Genomic DNA, 20,126 nt, shown 5'->3' on the forward strand with positions numbered 1-20,126 from the left:
CCCTTCACCCTTCCCAGTCTTCTTGCCTGGAATGCAGATGAGATGCTGGATGCTGTGCTCCACCTCTTCGTCCTCCCTCCCCCCAAATCTTTGGCAACCATTGATCTTTTTTCTGCTTCCCTAGTTTTGCCATTTCCAAAATGCCTTATAGTTGGAATCATACAGTAGGTAAGCTTTTCAGATTGGCTTCTTTCACTTAGTAATATGCATTTAACTTTCCTCCGTGTCTTCTCATGGCTTGGCAGCTTATTTCTTTTTAGCGTGGAATAATATTCCATCGTCTGGATGTGCCATAGTTTATCCATTCACCTGTTGAAGGACATCTTGGTTGCTTACAAGCTTTGGAAATTATGAATAAAGTTATAATAAACATCTGGGTACAGGCTTTTGTGTGGACTTAAGTTTTCAACTCCTTTGGGTATATACCAAGGAGCACGATTGCTGGATCATATGGTAAGAGAATGTTTAGTGTTGTAAGGAACTGCCAAACTGTCTTCCAAAGTGGCTGTACCATTTTGCATTCCCACCAACAACAAATGAGAGTTCATCATCACCAGCATTTGGTGTTATCAGTTTTTGGAATTTAGCCATTGTAATAGATGTATAACGGTATCACATTGTTGTTTTACTTTGCAATGCCCCAATGACATGTGACGTGGAGCATCTTTTCATATGCATCCCATCACTTTTGCTGTCTTCTGTTCATTGGAAGAAATTCACTAGGTCCAGCTCACACTCAAGGGGAGAGGGTAACATAAGGGCATGAATAGCAGGAGATGTGGCCATTGGGAACCATCTCAGAGGCTGCCCAACATGATCTGATTGAGAATAGAATGGAGGAGAGAAACTGGAGACAAATATAGAAAACACTCTTGAGGAGTTTTGCTGTAAAGAGAAACAAATGAGGGGTTAGTTGCAGAAGGACGTAGAGTTAAAGAATGTTTTTATTTTATTTGTTTTACAACAAACCAGATCATTCTTATCAATAAAGGTGATATATTTGACATATTGAATATGTAACTAAATAGACTTCTATTTTATACCTTTAGTCATGTATTTCCTAGAAGCATTGTGAACAATGATGCTCAGGTTTGTTATGAGGATTTTTTTAATAGTCTGTTTTGTACCCATGTGGGGGTCAGAAGCAAGCGCATCTGCGTCTCAGGGCTTCCAGGACACTCACCTGTACACCCTCTAAGTGCTGAAATCAGCCACACAGGCTTAGCCAGGCAGATGAAACCAACAGGCCTCAGTGAGAGCAGACGTTCTCTCTTGGCTGGAAAACAAGCCCACAGCTGCTTGGAAAAGGCAGCCTGCTGGGCAGAGACCTTCATGTGGCAAATGGCCCAATGACGCCAATTAAAACGTTCCCCCACTAGAGTGATCATTTAAATCATAAATAATGTCTGCAGTTGCTTTATCTTCTGACTCTACATTACAACAACACAATAAAATGTGCACTAAACACAGAGACAGAAGTAAATGAATGGGCCAATTAATTTGCGAAAGCAAATGTCCTAGATCTGTGTCTGATGTAAGTCCATTGAGAACAAGTCTTAAGGTCGTCTGGGAATAGGGATCAAGCAACTGCAGGGCTGGGGAAGGGTGAGAAATAATGTGCTTTCTTCCCCTTCCACATCCAGAACCCACTCATACATAAGACATAGAATGGAAATTAAAGTGTTAGCTTTGCTACTAAGATCATCTCTTCAGAGCTGAGTGTGTTCTACCCCGGTCCCAGTTTAAACCTTGGGTCACCATTGCCTTATACTGATGCTGAGCAATGAGGGAAAAAAAAGAACATGAATCCTCACAGCTTACAACCTTCTAATGGATTTGCTCTTCTTTAAGAAAGATGAGCCATTGGATGTCACCAGCCATAACTTATGTGGGGGCCAAAATTTTTAAATGAGTAAAATGCAGGATCATGTTATTGCAAGGTTAATGAGAAACACTATCTTTCATTTGGTTTGGACTATCGAAAAAGCACAAAGATAAAGGTAGTGACACACATATTGTACCCAACTGACTGTACACTGAACAAGAAACCCTCAATGGCTTCCAGGTGGTCACTTCTTATCCTCTGTCTCCCCCTCCCTTCAGAGAAGATCAGAATCTTAGCCTGTTCCATTGAGAACACAGGGCAGGCGGAGGATGGAAGCCAACGAGCCTACCCCAGTTTGCATGCTCTACAAATTCCTGTTAGCACAGGATTTTATTGAAATTCCTTCCTTTTCTGGAAAGGAATGAGGAAAGGGTGGGCAGAAGCTCAGGGCATTATCCAGCAGAACTTCCTCCACATTATCTGGCATTATGCAGCAGAAGTTCCTCCACGGAGAAACGGGGTGGGGGCGGGTGGGGGGAAGGCTCCATTCTAGCAGCAGCAATACTAGCCAGAGAAGTGCCAAAGGCCTCCTGAGGCCCCAGGATGCCTGCTCTTTAACTGGTTCATCACCTGTGTGAAAGGCACGCCAAATACGCACCAAGAAAGGAAATCAGCAGGTTTTATCAGGCACTTACAGTGCACCAACCCAGGCCATGTACTGGGTATGCAGAGATAAACTCACCCTCACACTCAAGGTGACCCAGAAATGCTACAGCCTGAGATAAGAACCCCCCCCACCCCCCTACGATGAGCCCTGAAGAGTTTTAGTGTATGAATACTCAACTGCTTTGGGAGAATAAACAGCGAATCTCTTTCCCTGGAGCCATTTCCCCTCTACCCAAATATATTTCAGGCACTATGCTGAATTCTGGGGATGGAGTACAGTCCTCATGGAACTTACATTCCACCATCAAGACAACTCTGCCTTTGGACAGCACTCTAAGGTGGGCTCTACTCCACCAGAAAGAAATCTAGATGATCTATAAAGTCCCTTGTACTCTATGATTCTTTTTATAACTCGCTTGGTCTCTTTGATTTTTCCCTCTCCTATATTTGATGTGCTGTCAGCTTCCTGCTGGTAATGCTGGACTCAGCGTGGGTACCCTCTCCTCCAGGTAGCTTTCCCTGACCTCTTAGCAGGCTGGGCTCCGTGGCTTTGTGCTGTGCCCTTGGCGCACTGTGCGCTTCCATCAGCAGGTGAACCTCACTTTGTGTTCCTTGAGGGTAGGGGCAGTTTCTCATTCAATTTAGGACTCCCCAGCACGGATTACAGTGCCTGGCACAAAGTCAGCACTCCATAAATATCTGTTGCGCTAAACTGTCCCTCCAACCAAAATGATCTCAAGTGCTCCAGTTTCTGGTAAGCCCCAAATCTCAAAATTCCAAGGACAGATTAAGGATAAAACTAAATGTAAGAGCAAGGCTGGGGACTGCGAGTCCTGTGGCTTGCAGACCGCCACCGGCATGGGATACTTAGGAGGAGGGGTTGGGGTGGGGGACGGAGATACCTAACATTATGTGAGCCGGGCGAGGGAAGTGGACACCACACTCAGGGAAATGTTTGGGGGCAGATGTTCCCGAGTCCGCAGGCTCCGAGGCCGGGGCTGGGGAGCCCGGGCCGCCGCCCGCCCCGCTGTCCCCAGGCCGCCGGCAGGGAGCGCGCGAGGGCCTCCGGGCGCCGCCGGCGGGGCGGGCGCTGGGCCGGAAGGGGCGCCTGGGCAACTTTTTGGTTGGCTGCCGCCGGGCCCTGACGGCCCAGGCCCCTTTTAAACTTGGTCTCTTCGGCGCCCTCCCCTTTCAGCCGCGGCCCGCGACTCGGTAAGTGGCTTCCGACGGGCTCGACGCCGGAGCCGGCCACGTGGCCTGGGGTCTCTCCGGTGGCAGTTACTAGGCGCGCCCCTCCTTGTCCCCGTGCCCGCCCCGTCCGGGCGGCCGGGACCCGGGTTCGGCCTCAGCTCGGTGTCCCCTCGGGAGAGGCCCTCCCAGGCCCGGGGAAGGATCACCCTGGGGAGCCCTGTGAGGGCCCCCTTTGGGTGGGGACGTCTTCGTGGTGCCGGGGGCCCTTCCCGGGAAGCACCCTCGTGGCGCCTAAGGCCCCTCCTCTCCCCAGTGGCCGGGGCGCCTGCAGCATCTCGTGCATGTGGCCCCGACGCTCAAGGGATCCGGGCCACAGGGAGCTTCAAGCTCCTTTTTCAATGAAAAGATAACATTTCAAGAATCAAACTGACCGGGGGCAGAGGCGCAGAGCCCGGGACGGTGTCCGAGTCCTTGGCGCCCTCGGGGCTCCCGCCTGTCCAGCGGTTCCCCTGACCCGCACACAGCCAGTTTAGGAAGCGCATGTGGTTATAGATCTGAAGCGCTTTCCGTTTCCCTGCGAACAGTATAATTCCGGTGTTAGCAACAAACCGAGGTGATTTCGCCCACACAGCCACTCCGCCACAAATGCCTTTCAGCTGCCACTTTGCACGGTGGTTGGGCTTCAAAACGTCTGGTAGTGAGTCTTGCGGGAGCGGATAACTGCTGTGAGCCTTAATGGGGGAGCCTGCAATTTTCTCCCCCAGGTTCACCTTTTTAGGAGTGACCAGTGCGTTACGCGCCGCAGGACCCTCATCCAACATTTTAAGTGTTCTTGACTGGTACACATTACTGTACAAATGGTTATTCTCCGAATTTAGTAAAATTTTTAAATATCTAAAGTGAGTGAATGAAGCTGTCATAGGTACCACTTATTAGTCACCTCTTGAAATGTGAGCGTCGTGGGGTTTACTTGTTCTCCTCAGAATTGTGAGAGACTATTTTACTGATTAGGAAACCAAAAGGGATATCAATTTTATCATGCTCTTACAGAGGAATAAGTGTCGTGTTGCAGGCTGTGCTCTAGGCACCCTTTTTCCAGCCATATACATGGGCCCAGAGCCCGTGGACAGCTTTCCCTGCCCCTAATGCTCCATCTGGTCAGTAGTGTACAACACGGAAATGCCACGGTCAAGCTGTTTGACGACTGCTTTAGGTGTGGGGGCTCCTGTTGAGCCAAACTAAACAATTCCATGTGAGAGAGCCAGGCAGCATGACCGGGAAGCGGCTTGAGCCAGCGTCTATTTGAGGATTATGGAAACTGAGCAGGTGCTGAGGACTGTTCCCGGCCTCTGGGCTCTGCTTCCACCTCTGAGAGGTAAACAAGTTTCAGGCTTCCTTTGGTTTTTAAATGTTAAACGTTTGTTTCACTTCTTCCTAGGTAAATACTGTTGCCAGTATTTTTTTGTGTGTGTGTGTGAGGAGATCAGCCCTGAGCTAACATCCGCCAATCCTCCTCTTTTTTTGCTGAGGAAGATGGCCCTGGGCTAACATCCGTGCCCATCTTCCTCCTGTTGCCAGTATTTTTTTTTCCTAGCATTGATACTATTCCATGCTAATGTAACAAAGAGATAAAGTTGGAAAGATTATGACTACTGATATTCTATTAAGTGGATTCCCTGAGTATAGGAATTTAATTCATTATTCATTTTACTCTTGGCTGGAAATTATAGGTGATTCCCAAGGAAATTTGGAGAATGTAGCTTTTTTACGGGAATTGTATTCAAAGGTAGTTTTTTACTTATTCATCAAAAGTAGCTAGTAGATAGCCACAATAAAAGCCACTCTTTCCAAAAAAAAAACCATGAAAAGTTAACTGCATGATACCCTTAACATTGTTCTCCCTTTTCTACCAGGTTCAGTGCAGTTCAAGATACTGATGAATTAAGGTATGGACCAAAGGGAAAGAATTTGGCTTGAATTACTAAATAGTTGAATGGAAGTCTTGGCCAAGGATGAGAACTCGAATCTGATCGGATATGCTTCTGCTCTGATGGGTTGAAGGATTTACCTGAGGCCAACTTGATAGGGAGGAATTTATTACATGCAGTCACATCCCCTCCCCCCCCCATTTAAAAAGTATGTTTTAAATAAAAAGAAAAAAAAGTCTCCGGTAAATACATAATACTTTGTTATGCCAAGGAAAAGATTATTTTAGAAAAGGTGGATTTTTAAGTGATTGACATTAATCTTTCAAAATGTTTATCTTTTTCAATGGTGGCTATTTTGGTAAATTAACGTCTTTTGAGAAGCTTTTGAGTTTGAGTCTTATGGAAGGCTGAGGTGAATTGTTAGCATTAGTAAGATAGGATTTTGAGTAAAAAATTTGTTTTTTGTTAGGAACATCACTATGTCTGAGTTGGCAATGTGTAGCAGCACATCGGGGAATTCTGTTTACTTGTCTGCACAGCTTTTGTAAATATGATTTAGAAACCACTGTCTTTCTCTTAATAGTAAATCTTTTATTGAGTAATTTCTGATCTAATTACCTCTGTGATACTTCTTTTACAGGGCTGGTGCTTGAAGGACAGAATTGTGCTTGAAAGAAGCTTTTCAAGTAGATAAGGAGTATTTGAACATGTGACAACTGATATACACAGAATAGAGGTTTTTTTTCTTTGTCCCTTCTATGGTGGTAGCAGGGGTGAATTTTGAGAAGGTAGGTGCCAAGTATCTGTAGGAATATATATCTGCCCTATAGAGAATTTCCATAGAATTAAATTCCATTTAAAGTAGTTTTTCTATCAACTGGCCCCAGCCTGAAGTTGGACACAGTAACTAGCTAGACTAGCTCTTCTACAACTATTTTAAGATAGCTTTGTCAACTGCTTTAATTCACAAACGTTACTTTTAAATCCTATTCTTTTGACTAAAGATTATATGTACTTTTGTGGTGTACTCTTACTTAAATATTACTTTTGAGGCATATATATGACAATGTTGGCTTAATTCTGCCTGAGATCTCTGCACTGGGCAAAAGATCCTGCATATGTGGAGTAAAACATGAAGCTGCCTTCATTTTGTTGGTATACTAAAGAAAACTTTTTCAAAGTGTCTTTTTAAAAACTTGGCTCTGTATCCTTATAAATTATTCCATAATACATCATTTAAATGATTAAATCTGACCCTTGACAGAAAACAAATCAGTGGATCCCTAGGGATCAGGGAGGGATTGGTTGCAAAGGGGCATAAGGGAGTTGTAGGGGGAAGTATTCTACATCTTGCTTATAGTAGTGATTGCATTGGTCAGCTTTAGGGGTGAATTTTACTGAATGTAAATTATATTCTAATGTGACATTAAAAACTTATCCTTTCTGGCATCTTAATGACATTTCCAATGAAATCTATGGGAAAACAATCTTGGGTCAGCATTTCAGTGATTTACTGAGATGTTAAAAGTGGCAAAAACATAAAAATTGCTTTGGGGTATAAGTCACATAAATAACTCATGCACACAATAAATACCTGAGAAACGAGACCAAAGGGTACATGTTGGCCCACCCATCGAGGATATAAAATTTCTCTATGGATGTTTCAGGTAACAACATGTTCCTCATTGTCTTAACAGCTGCATTTTAAATCTCATCTGTGGCATGGCACTTTTCCCTCAGTCTCTTGACAATCCGTTCTAGTGGCCACATGGCAGCAGAAAATGGAGTGTGGAAATTCTGTTAACCATATGCCCTGTACCTTTGTTAGTACTACTTTGGGTTCCTTGCAGCCTTGCATTTTCACACTGGCAGTTTTCCATTCCAGGAAAATTGAGAATGGCCTTGGCTGTTCCTGACTAGCCAGGGAATTGGGGAAATGAAGTGAGGTTCTAGGTGCTGAATAATTGGGCTTGGGTTGATTTCAAAGCTTGATGCATAAGCCACATGGTTTACTCCTGAAAAAACCAGTCTGAACTCAGTCCCTGTTTCTCTTGGGATATTCAAAGATGCTTTTGAAAGGGATGGGCCAAGTATTGCTTGTGAGTCATTGTTCTTTCCTGTAGGTAATAGGTCTGAACACAGAGCCTGTTGAGCCCGGCCCCCATGACCATGGGTACTTCTGATGAGCTAAGTTGTGCCATCTTGCCTGTAGGAGCAAATAATGTCCTTCAGATGCCCCCATGTGGTTCCAGGTTTGATACATTCCCTGCTCCATCTCCCCTAAATCCCCTTCCCTATACCATCGCAGCATAGAATTGAACAATACCTTACGTAGAATCTAGCATCACCAAAGAAAATGGGATGAGGAATTGCAGCCAGTCACACGATTCTGCAGAGTCAACTTGCCCTCCTTGGCACAGCACACACTCACATGTTGAGCAGAGCTAAAGCAGGAATGGAAAGATGCCAACCTGACTGTTAAACTACCAGGCCGTTCTTTTGTGCTTGAGTGCCCTGAAGAGAAGTGAAGCAAATCTGGAGTTGAATGCAGTGTTTTCAAGGAGGACTTATTAGTTCCAAGGGAGGAGCTTGGTCATGAAGAGAATATCTGATTATGACTAGAAAGGAAATGTGATCAGAATACAATTTTATGCTAATGGTTATGATTTCATTGAAAATATGAAATCTTGAGGACTCCAGTCGCTAACCTCTCCTGATGTGACCTGCCCAGGATCACAGTTATGCTGTTGCTATGTCAGTTCAGGTAAATTGAGTCACATAATTGGATTTCAAGAATGGGCATATCCCTTTGTTGTTTGAGGTACAGTAGTGTTCCTAAGCACTTGGATACAAGTAGTTTTTCTTAAAACCAGGCAAATCTTTGTAGTTCAAATGAATATTCCAAACTAAACTAGGTATTTTTTGAGGTTCTTAAGACCTTAAATATTTAATCATATAACTTGGCAAATATTTACTCTTTCTCCTATGTGTTAAGTCCCATGGTGGGTGATTCCTGACTTTATGGAGCTTACACGGTGTGACTTACCCATATTGCTATGTAAAATGGAGCCAGTTAGAATGCCTCAGTCGACTTCTATTATGAGGAATTTCACCTAATATCTGAAGATTCAATTTTAGGGTAAACTGTGAAGAGACTATTATATCGGTTTACATCCCCCACATCACCATGTTCCCAGAGTGATTTGGGGTGGCTTATAAACAAATAGCAAACAATACAATAATTAGAAGAGGGAGTAAAAGCTCAGCGAGGAGAGAGCAGGGTTAGAAAACCAAGCCATTGGACCTGGGGTTTTAGGCTTCTGCCAATTTGGTTCTGAGCCTCCTAGGGGCCAGAGGAAAGAGCTAGCTGCCAAATTTGTAATTTGGTACTTGACTAGAACTTTAGAATGGAGGGGGAGAAGGGAGAGGAGGGCTCATTTGCATTCTAGGCTCCCAGGATCCCAAGTGAGAAGATACATTTTTCCCCTCTTGACCTCAAGTACCTTGAAGGGAGAAGTAGAACAGAGAAGGTGTCCAGATAACTAAACGGGGATCTAGAGATCATGGAGACGGATGCATTTGGCTCTGGAGGAGTGAGGTCAGTTGGCCAGTGACCCTTGGGAGCCTGGGCATACTCAAAGCCAGGGGTAACACCTTTTGAGAGAAAAGCCATATTTAGATTGTATGAACAGATAAACAGAGATGTGTTTGAAAGGCTTATTTTTATTTTATACTCATAAAGGTCCCCTTTCTGAAATTTACCTTGTATGCATAAACTGAAAAGTTCTGATTCAGATATTTTGTTATAAAGTTGTGATTTATCACAATCGGGGACTATGCAATCACGACTAGAGGCCCCCTAGTGGAGTTTATGTGTATTGCAAGGGGCCAGTTGTCTTGAGGTACCCTCAATCCTTGCCATCTGCATTTCCTGAAGGACTGCTCTACATCAGTCTGTCTCAGAGATGAAAAGATAAAATCCAGTCAAATCAGTTTGATGTATGTCACCGGGATTTGTTTGTGGGAACAGAGCAGAATGTTGTAGTTGATGGAACGCAGCCTAACACCATTGATTTTCCAGTTGGACAAATGCCTTGGCATGTTACCTCCACTCTTTAAGGCAGAATAGAGCCCATTGTATCATTTATCAACCTCCTATAGTGGAGAAATACATGGAACATTGGGAATAACCACAGACTCAAAAACCACACTCCAATACAGTAACCACTAGCCACCTGTGGCGACTGAGCACTTGAAATGTGGCTAGTCCAAACCGATATGTGCTTAGGTATAAAAAACATCAGATTTGGAAGAATTAATACATTAGAAAATTGTGAAATATCTCAATTTTGAGATAATATTTTGAATATATTGGGTAAAATGAAATATATTATTAAAATTATGTAAATGTGATAGACATTGCATTTCTATTGAGCAACACTGGTCTAAAACATGAATCAAAATGATCGTGGAAGCATGCAGATAGTGGTTCCACAATCCAGTAGAGAGAGGTTACTTTCCTTCTACATAGGACCTTGAGGAAAAGTAAGAGTAAAATTAGCGCTTAAAATGCATACTTTACAGGTGAGCAGAAGGTGCAGGTGTGGGCAGCCAGTGCTACTTAGAAGACTTGACATAAATTCTATGCTCACACTGCTAGCACTTCTGGGGATTCTAAATAAAAGACTTCAGAATGTATTTATTAAACACTCTTGTTCTGTGCCTGCTCTGCAAGTACTCGTGTGTTCATTAGAATAATCAAGGGCCAAGGGACTTGGTATGCCATATCGTGTCAAAATACAACTTCCTTAGTGAAGAATCCATATGAAGAACAGTTCTGGTTCCCTGACCTGGTTAGTTTGGGGTGTGTGTGTATGTATTTGTGTCTGTAGTAATGTAGTCTTTCAGGTTTTTTTTATGGAAGGGAGAGATTGAGGGAAGTGGCACCATAAATACTACAAGAACGTATATAAAGTATAATTTTTAAAACTACCTTATGTTAAGCAAAATGTTCCACAAAATTCTCTCCTTCTCTCATTGTCACTTAGCTCTAAAAAGCAAGTCTGTGTAAAATCCCCTTTTTGTAGTGTCCTTACTACCACCGTCATGCGCCACATATGATGGGCCGCATATACGACACTGGTCCTATAAGATTAGTACCATACAGCCTGGGTGTGTAGTAGGCTGTACCATCTAGGTTTGTGTAAGTACACTCTATGATGTTCGCACAATGATAAGATCACCGTCACCCAACAACACTTCTCAGAATGTATCCTGTCGTTAAGCGACACAAGACTGTAATAATGAATTTTTGTCATTTTCGTTAGTAAATGGATTCTTCCTTTAGTTTCCAATTTCTCTTAAGCACTAGTTCTTAAGAATGGCTAGAGGGGAGACAATTTTGTCCTCCTTGGGGGACATGTCTGAAGACACTTTGATTGTCACAACTGGGTTGGGAGGGATGCTACCGGCATCTACTGGGTAGAGGCTGGAGATGCTGCAAAATATCCTACAATGCACAGAACAGCCCCCACACCAAAGGATTATCTGACCCAAAATGTCAATAGTGCAGAGGTTGAGAAACCCTGTCTTAGAAAATGTCATTTCCAACAAGGCCAACCTGCTAAGGTGCCACTGAATAAGCTACAGACTATTCCTAAAATGTGACTTTCCCACACACAGAAAAGTTCTCTACTTTAAGGCCTCAGTGGGCTTAATTGCTAGCATCATGGTTCGTTCTTCTAAGTGAACTTATATATTAGAGCATTTACAAAATAGCATTTCATTATTATTTTGAGCAAAGAGCTACCTGGATTTTCTTCTAGGCTCCTCAAAAGCTAGTTTTAGTGTTGTTTATAAGTGACCTGAACTCAAAATTTGCTCATCACAAACTAGTGGGGTTTTTGGGGGGGGTTTTTTTGGTGAGAAAGATTGGCTCTAAGCTAACATGCATTGCCAATCTTCCTCTTTTTGCTGAGGAAGATTAGCCCTGAGCTAACATCTGTGCCCATCTTCTTCTACTATATATGTGGGACACCGCCACAGCATGGCTTGAGTGGTGCGTAGGTCCGGGCCTGCGAACCCTGGGCTGTCAAAGTGGAGCACGCAAACTTAACCACTATGCCACTGGGCCAGCCCCGTGGTTTTCTTAATCAGAGTTGGTCAAAAGGGAGGTCTTAGCTTGATCGCTGAGGTAAAGCTTGCCCAAGTCTCCTGAGGGACTGTCAGATCTCTGGCCTGGCCCTAGAGTCTAGAAACCACTCGAAGGTTGTAGCCAGGATCTGCTTCTCCAACAAATAGCTTCAATCTTCATGAGGGGCACTTGACACATCAAAAGAACATTCATGAACCAGCAGTAGAACAAAAGCCCACACCCAAGGAATTGAGACCAAACATCATTGACCATGTTCCACCTCTCTTATTTCAACATTGACCAGAAGATTCTGACTAATTTTAGAACCTGAAGAACAACAAAAACCCGAAACCTGAAAATGTTGAATTATTATATTGGCAAAATTAAAACAAGCCCCTTCAAGTTGTCTGGAGTGGAATCCAGTTTAGTTAATAGGCTTGCTGTGAGTCAGAACCCTTTCCAACTCAGGCTAGTACCTATCACTGCAAAAATGCATTTAATGCAATTGATGCTATCAGCAAAAGGTGATGGATGACACAGTTGCTCTCAAATGTAGCAGCAGAACAAGGTAGAAACCCAGGAGCAATGCAGGGAAGTCACTGGAAACAGTGTGAGATGGGGCCAGTGTTACTAGAGCTCTGAGTGGTCAGAGGTACTGCCTACCTCTCAGGTTAAAGGGCCTTTCTTCACTGTCTTCTGAGCGTGGGCATTTATAATCTTACACTTTCTTGCACAAAAAAAATACAGCACAAGCTCCATGGTTACAAACAGTGTGGAGATGAAGAACAGCATGCCAAACTGCTGTGGCTGCGGGACCAGCATGACAAGCATGAAGTGGATGAGATCTGTGAGGTAGTTCAGGGAGCACTGCACACTGTTCACACCACCCGTCTCCACTTATGGAATGTTCTCCTGAAGAAACTGGGTCACAGTGAGTTCAAAGGACCAGAGACCTACAGGGCAGCAGTGTTAGGGAAGAATAAATGTAAATAGATGTCATAGACCTCAGTGAGGAATTCCACCTTTGGCACTGACTGGCATTGTGGAGTTGAGTAAACGAAGCTTTCTGGGGCTCAGTTTCCTCATCTGTGAAATGGGAATATTTAGAGCACTACTTCACGGGGGGCTAACATGAGATAGTATTGGGAAATGTGTAGCATGATGCCTGGCCCTGTGTGCGTGGTAGTTACTGTCATAATTTGTGGTATTACAATTATCTTTTTGAATCACCATCACCACCATCATCACTAGATAGCAATATAACTTCATTGTGGATGTATTTATTTATGCCTCCACTTCATTCCAAAAATGTTGAGGACAGAGAGCAAAGTCTTGAGCTTCAAATCTAGCCCCAATTCCAGATTTTTCCTCTTTGCTTTTGGTTTAGCAGAGAAGGAATCAGCCTCCTTTCTCCCCACAGCCCCTACTTTCAACTACATGAAGAGGCCACATTTGATTACACTTCAGAAGCATCCTCAGGACCTGCTATCCAGGCATCAAGTAGGGCAAAAGCCAGCCATGGTGATAACAATGCTGTCCTTAAGTGACAGCATTGGGGTTCTGGTGCCTGCCTCCATGGGCACCTGCTCTCAGCTATGGCTGCCTGGTTGGTTTTCCAGCAAGCTGGACTTCTGGATTCTCCCTGAGATCCAGCTCTGGCCCTGCAGAGGCCTCCTGGTTGCCTCTGTCCTGATCCCCAGACTTAGCTCTGAACTCAAGATTTACTTGGATTGAATATGCTATGTTCTCCACTGTCTGCCTTTGCAGAGCACTGGCCAGGCCTTCTGTCCTCCTGGGCTGGCCTTGCCACCCTGATGTGACCTCCACCTGGGGACCCTGACCAGGCCCCCCATCCTCCTGGGCTGTCTTGACCACACGGCATGGCCTCTAAGTCTCTCGGGCTTGGCCTGCCTAAGGCCGGGCCCTGCACTGGACTCTGACCTGGAGCTCACCTGTAAAATCCCCACACCCGGCCCTTAACAAGCAGTGCTTACAGAGTCGGCGAGTATTTGTGAAATGCTGCAGTGGAACAGTGTGCGGCACTCAAAGAAGTGAAGGCTAATTTGCACTGACAGAATTATTTCTAAATTGAAGGCATAAAGAATTACAGTTCTTAGATTTTAAAAAGCAAAGTGACTTTTGGCCAATGTGCCAAATCTTGTTGTTGCCAGAGTTCTGTAACTTAGTTTGCATCAGAATGCAAACAACTGTTTACTGAGCAAATGCCTAGGATGCGCTCTGAGCTTGGGGGTACGTGGTAGACACAAAGGCAGGCCACAGGCCACTGGTCCCGGTGAGAGGAGCACTCATCACAGCCACCAGGCCTGACCATGCTAACCACGCTAACCAAGCCACAATATAGCCTTTTGGGCACTGGTGCTTTTAAAGTGTGCAGTTTCAACCCCACACCACCAACCCCAGGGTCACTCATAATCCTGCTAGGAATAAATATAAATGGCACTTGCTGGCATTGGGAGTGCGGGAGTCACACAGCATCCCTTCCACTCAGCATCATGGTTCTCTGTCTCACCAGCTATCCCACACTCCACCCTTACGCAACAATGCTCATGAAAGCACCAAAATTACACCCAGAATATAATGATGATGAAGACTGAAGACGAGAGTTAATATTCACTTTTAACAAGTAGCTCCTATACTTGGGCAAGTTTTATGCTAAACACATTACTTACAGGAATTATTTCAATGCATCCTCAGGACTTCCATAACGAGTAGGTGCTATCATTATTATCCCCTTACAGATAAGGAAACAGTGACACTGGGAGCGCAGGTAACTTGCCAACATCATCAGGCAGCCTGGCTCTATGTCCTGAGCTGTCTCCCTCACGAGCATCAAGAGTGTTCTGTGTCTCTGGAATCCTTATCAAGGATCAGCAAAAAGAATTGCTATTGCAGCAGAGAAAAGCCTGAAGTTTCTTTCATAATGAATGCTTCTCCAGATTGCAAGCATTGCCCATGAGATTTCACTTTTTCCAAGTGTGATCATTTCCTTTGTGTCAGGAAGAGTCAAGTTATCCGGTGGACAGGAGTCACTGGTGTACTTTTTTTTTCTTTGAACTAAAAACTTTATTTTCATAATACAATATGAATTGCATAAATCTTAAATGGCCAATCTGCTCTCAGTTGTTTGTGCAATTAAAGGCTGGAAGTGCAAGCCAAATACCCTAATAAAAGATCATCCACCCATCAGGTACTACACTTAAAATATTTTAGATGTGAGGTAATCTCCAGATGAAAGAACAGGTTTCTAATCAGCTATTGGGAATTAGGAACACAACAGAAAGAAACATACATATGCATTATATCAGAGAAAGGAGGTTCCCAGGCTAGCCCATGGTTTTATAACCTCCAGGTCCAACCTGAATTGGCCCTACTAAACTCTCATTTCCCCTCTCCCAGTCCCAAAGCTTCTGTGGACCAAGGGGTTTTGGATCTCCATGGCAGAAATCAGGAGTCCCAAACGCCATGCTCCCACCCCAGTGTGGCCCCAAATGTGAGACGGTGAAGCTCTGAGCCCCAAGAGGGCAGGGACCTTGCTAAAGCCCAGTGTGTGGAGTAGTGGATGACACATACAGAGGAAGCGTGCAGGGAAGTTTGTTGAATGAATGAGGAAGACACACTCAGCTTTTGATCCAATCCTTCCACCACACACCATCACACTTTCCACTCCCCCCATTTCTGACCTGGGAGTAGGGAACCCCCCGGCTCTGAGCTATGTCCTCAGGGAGGGATTTTGAAGGTGGTGACTTTGGATTTGGGGGAGAGAACAGGGCTTGGGCAGTGAAATGATGCTCTCTGGGTGGAAACCTGATCACAGGGATTCCATGTCCAGGAGCAAGGCCCAGACCTTTCCCAGACTGGGAATCTGCAGGTCTACTCACTCAGGCCAATGTGCTGTTAGGTGATTGCTGTTGCCATCACTGTTGATCCTCAACATGTCACTGTTGGATTCATCAGGCATCAAATGACCAAAATGTAAAAAAAAAAAAAAGTTTTTTAAACACTCTAACTAAATCAGATATATCCTCACTGCCAGGTATGAATGACATATGGTTGGTGGCAGAGTTCCAGGACCAAGTTCTCGGGGCAGACAAACTTGTAGACCCTCGAAGTTAGGCACTCTGTCTCTGGGAAAGGATTTCCCTCCCTTCCCTCAGGCCACTAAGGAAAGCTTTGGCCCCACCAAACTGCCCTCTTTCCCCTCTCCCCATCCCAGTTCTACAGAGAAAGGATCCAGGTCAAAATACTCCTATAATGTGGATGCCATTTGTGGCATTTACGTACTTGACACCCAGGAAATAACTATTTTCACTTTCCCAAATCTCCACATTTTCACATTTTGGCCTTTGTACAACTGTCTGTCTTGCCTACAGCACTCTTCCCTCTCTGTGTCACCTGCCTAGCTTGCCTTTCATGGATGTCTTAATTGTGCCTCCCTTAGGAAGGCATCCCAACTCCCAGGACCAGATGTGGTGTCCCTCCTATACGTTCCCAATCCTTCTGTCCTTTCCTAACATAGCCCCTATCACTTTGTATCATTGACTATTGTTGAATACATACTCACTGGTCTCCCATCCAGACTGTATGCTCCATGGGGCTAAGACCTTGTCTGATTAAACTACTCTTGTATCCCCAGTGTTTAGGACAGCTCTTGTCACATAACAAGTTCTTGTTGAATGAATGATGAAGAATTACAATGACACAGTGGTAAGACCATCAAATGCTTCTAAGATTGCTTAGCAACATCACAGGCTGCAGAATCCCACAACACACATGACCCACTGCTCACCGATTCTTGCCAGGATCACACCCAAGAAGAGTAAGATGGTGGAGATGCAAGACTCAAGATGCTTGGTGTCCTGCTCGCCTTCAAACAGAACCGTCCTATTGGTCCAGTGGATGGAGGAGTGGTCCAGAAGGATAAGTCGGTTCACATTTCTTTCAAAGGAATAAAGGTGAACCTAGTCCTCTTTTAGCAATCATAGTTTGAAGAAGAGTTTTTGCTTAACAGAAGTGGGGAAATAGCCAGATCAAAAGGACTTCCAGGGGCTGGCCCAGTGGTGTAGTGGTTAAGTTTGCGCACTCCGCTTTGGCTGCCTGGGGTTCGCAGGTTCGGATCTGGGGCGTGGACATACGCACCGCTTATCAAGCCATGCTGTGACGGCATCCACATATAAAGTAGAGGAAGATGGGCACAGGTGTTAGCCCAGGGCCAATCTTCCTCAGCAAAAAGAGGAGGATTGGCAACAGATGTTAGCTCAAGGCTAATCTTCCTCACCAAAAAAATAAAAGGACTTCCAGGAGCAAAGATACAAAACACCCAGAGCATCAGACAACCTACGTGGGTGGAGCCCATTGGACATGATTGCTATGGTGGCCAAGCCATAGTGCCCCCTGAGCCTGGTCAAGAGAATTGTACCCATCAGGCCAGACAAAGCTAGAAGGGCCATGAGGACGCCCAGCAGGGAGGCTCTGATCCCTTGGCTGAGGCATAGCTCACGGTGATGCAGTGGAATCCCAGCACCGTTGTGTAGAGGAAGGCCAAGCCCAAGCCAGCCAAGAAGACAGTCTGCCTACAGTATGTTTCCCACTCCTGATGGCACATGTGAAGCAGCCTTAAAGTGTTTTGAAGCCAGAGAGGAAACCCTATGATTGTAGTCTATTGTCCTTCAAGGTTAGACTTGTGGCCCTTTGGCTCTCCCAAAGTTTTGGAATTGTTGATGAATCCATAACTGGTTTCCCAAGAGTCCATTTCACCTAAAATAAAATTCAAATAAGCTTTATATCAGTGCCCTGCCCTAATGCCCTCAGCCCATCCCCAACTTCATCTGCTTCTTTGTTGGACAACACCTGTGTGCACCAATGGCTTCCTATCCCAAGCACCTGTGTCTGTCTACCTGAGGGTCTCTCTCCAGACACAGGAACAAGACAGCAGCCTGTAGGTGCCCATAAGTCAACACCCCTGGGAACAACCCTCGACCGATGAGTGACAAGATTTGGTGGAGAAACACCCCAGTTTCCTTGGTCCTTGGTGGGACAATTCTGAGGTATGTCCTACACAGTTTCTTAGAGGGCCCCAGCAGGATTAAGCCCCAATTCCCCTTGGCAGTAACCCATACATTAATACCCACTTTATAGGCTATCCTCCCTTCCCTGTCTCACTTCCCATTCCTTCACCATGCTTCCTGGATTGCCTTCCAAACAGATTATTTTTCTCCCCAAATCATTGTCTCAAGGATTGCTCTTGAAAGAACCCACACTAAGAGACACAATGAAGTCAAGAAGGTGGGTGTTGACAGGAAAGGGAAGACACAGGGGAGGGTGAAAGACAGCATTTCACATGCTTGAGACGTGGTAATGAACTATTGGAAATAGTGATGGATATTTCCTTGGGTTATTTGTCTGAAGAAACAGATAACTTATTAAAAGAAAATGATAAATACCTGTCAGTCTTCCAGGATAGAATAGGCAAAGATTGTAAACACATTTTTAAAATATACTTACATCTGTTTGTGAGAGGTATTTAGCACAAATTAAGACAAGCTCTGAAAAGGACTAAAGAACAAAATGTGGCTGTGGAGGAAGGAGAAAGGATCAGGTGGGCCAAATCCATTCTAGCCTAAGAACTGCGGGAACGGCGAAGCTCTTGGTTATAGAAAAGAATTTATTGCCGGAGCAGATTTTTTAAAAATAAGATAATAATAACAATGAAACAACAGCTAATATTGATATATAGCTAATATATGCCAAGGAGTGAAACAGGGCTTTACATAGACTATCTTGTTTAATTACATCTCTGTGATCAGTTCTGTTATTATTGTCCTTACTTTACAGAGAGTGACACGGAGATTCTGAATAAATTAACCCTGCATTGTCACACGGCTAATAAGTAACAGATGGGAAGATACAGCACTATCTATCTATCTATCTATCTATGTATCTATCTACTTATCTATCTATCCATCCGTCATCTGAATACGTATATCTATCTATTTATCTATCTCTATAAATACATATATTTTATTCATACAATGAGATATGGTGGGGTTTAACTACAGAAAAACTTGAGAGAAAAGATAATTAATTATAAGAAGTCCAGAAAGAAAAACTGAGGTCAGAAGCAATGTCTGGGATGTGTTGTACCAGGCAGATGGGCAACATCATCAATAGGCAGGGATGGCTCTTATCTTGGGAGAATGAGGTTATATTTATTGGCAGGTCCCCCTTCTTGCCATCCTCACTCTAATGTTAGGGAATTTATGATTAAAAAGAAAAAACAAACTGCTGATAGCAGGGATGGCCAATTCATCATATTGTCTTGACCAAAGAGCAGCCCGTATTCTCTGACATGGTTGTCTCTCTAGCCTACCATCTTTAGGGAGGAGATATATCAGTGAGATAAGAAGCAATAATTTTCCCCTAGGACCACGGAATAGGTTGTGCAGGTTATTTACTGCACAGTCCCATGGGAGTGCTACTTACATTGGAGTCTCTCTGGATGGATACCCTGGAGTTATACAGTGTACAACCTTTGTGACTGTGCATGGCAGACCTGCCCCCACCAATGAGATCAGCCATATGAACTGCATGACCAGTGGCACAATTGGTGCCTTCTCATTTCTCACTGTTCCTGTGCATGTTTGCAGACAGAATGTTTAGATTATAATTAGACACTGGAAGCTCTGGAAAGAAGAAATGAAACACTGATGTAAAGAAGGAAAAAGAGCTGTCTCTGAGTTTGCATTACCTTGAATGTTCACAGCCTCCTGTTGCCTTTCTAGGAAGTGCTCCCCTGTTTGTTGCTGGGGTTTTACTGCCAATTGGGGAATTAGTTGAAAAACACTGGATGGAAACAGAAACTCTACAAGAAGTGAAACCAAGTTCCAGCCAAGAATGAAACCACAACCGATCACATGAGATGCCCATGTCATCACCTGGGCCGCAGACAGGGGAGCAAATATATTGATGATCTGGTCCAGCTGCTGGACTGCTGCATTCATCCTTGTAAGTGAGAGGAAGGAAATATTGCAACTTAGTGGATGTCTGTCCTCCTGATGACTTTAACGTCATGCATTTGCTAGATTTGCTTGCCATACACAGGGTGAATGATGGTAAAAACAAGAATTATCCCTTTCAGTCTAACTCTGGATTAATTATAGGATTTTCAACCTGGAAAAGACCTTTGAGATCAGTTCTGTTGGAACTTGAACAATTGACAGATGAGTAAACTGAGAACTAGAGGGACTAGGTTACTTGGAGCTAATTGTTGCAACTCCTATCTCAGTGCTCTTTCTATCACATCTCACTGTCTTAACAAGGATAATATTCATAGCCATTATTATGACTAACATGCTGACAGAGGAGA

General features: G+C 44.2%; 1 long non-coding RNA gene and 1 other non-coding gene across 6 annotated transcripts in view; both read left to right on the forward strand.

The window, feature by feature from the left end:
- Nucleotides 1-3,670: 3,670 nt before the first annotated feature.
- The window catches only part of LOC131395204 (uncharacterized), a 123,382-nt gene continuing 106,926 nt past the window's right edge, over nt 3,671-20,126 (forward strand). Inside the window, exons 1-4 of one of the 5 annotated variants that reach the window (XR_009216291.1) lie at nt 3,682-5,152; nt 5,277-6,398; nt 17,677-17,808; nt 19,543-19,985. This is a non-coding gene — a long non-coding RNA (uncharacterized LOC131395204). Of the gene's footprint in view, nt 5,153-5,276; nt 6,399-7,733; nt 11,673-17,676; nt 17,809-19,542; nt 19,986-20,126 lie in introns of those variants that run through there. The other 4 variants (XR_009216298.1, XR_009216290.1, XR_009216293.1 and 1 more) reach the window with 4 other exon arrangements.
- Nucleotides 5,686-5,759, forward strand: LOC131400769 (small nucleolar RNA SNORD93). Its single transcript, XR_009217449.1, has one exon. It is a non-coding gene; the product is annotated as a small nucleolar RNA SNORD93 (small nucleolar RNA).

The sequence above is a fragment of the Diceros bicornis genome, chromosome 3 (genome assembly GCF_020826845.1).
Source record: "Diceros bicornis minor isolate mBicDic1 chromosome 3, mDicBic1.mat.cur, whole genome shotgun sequence".
Lineage (NCBI taxonomy): Eukaryota > Metazoa > Chordata > Mammalia > Perissodactyla > Rhinocerotidae > Diceros > Diceros bicornis.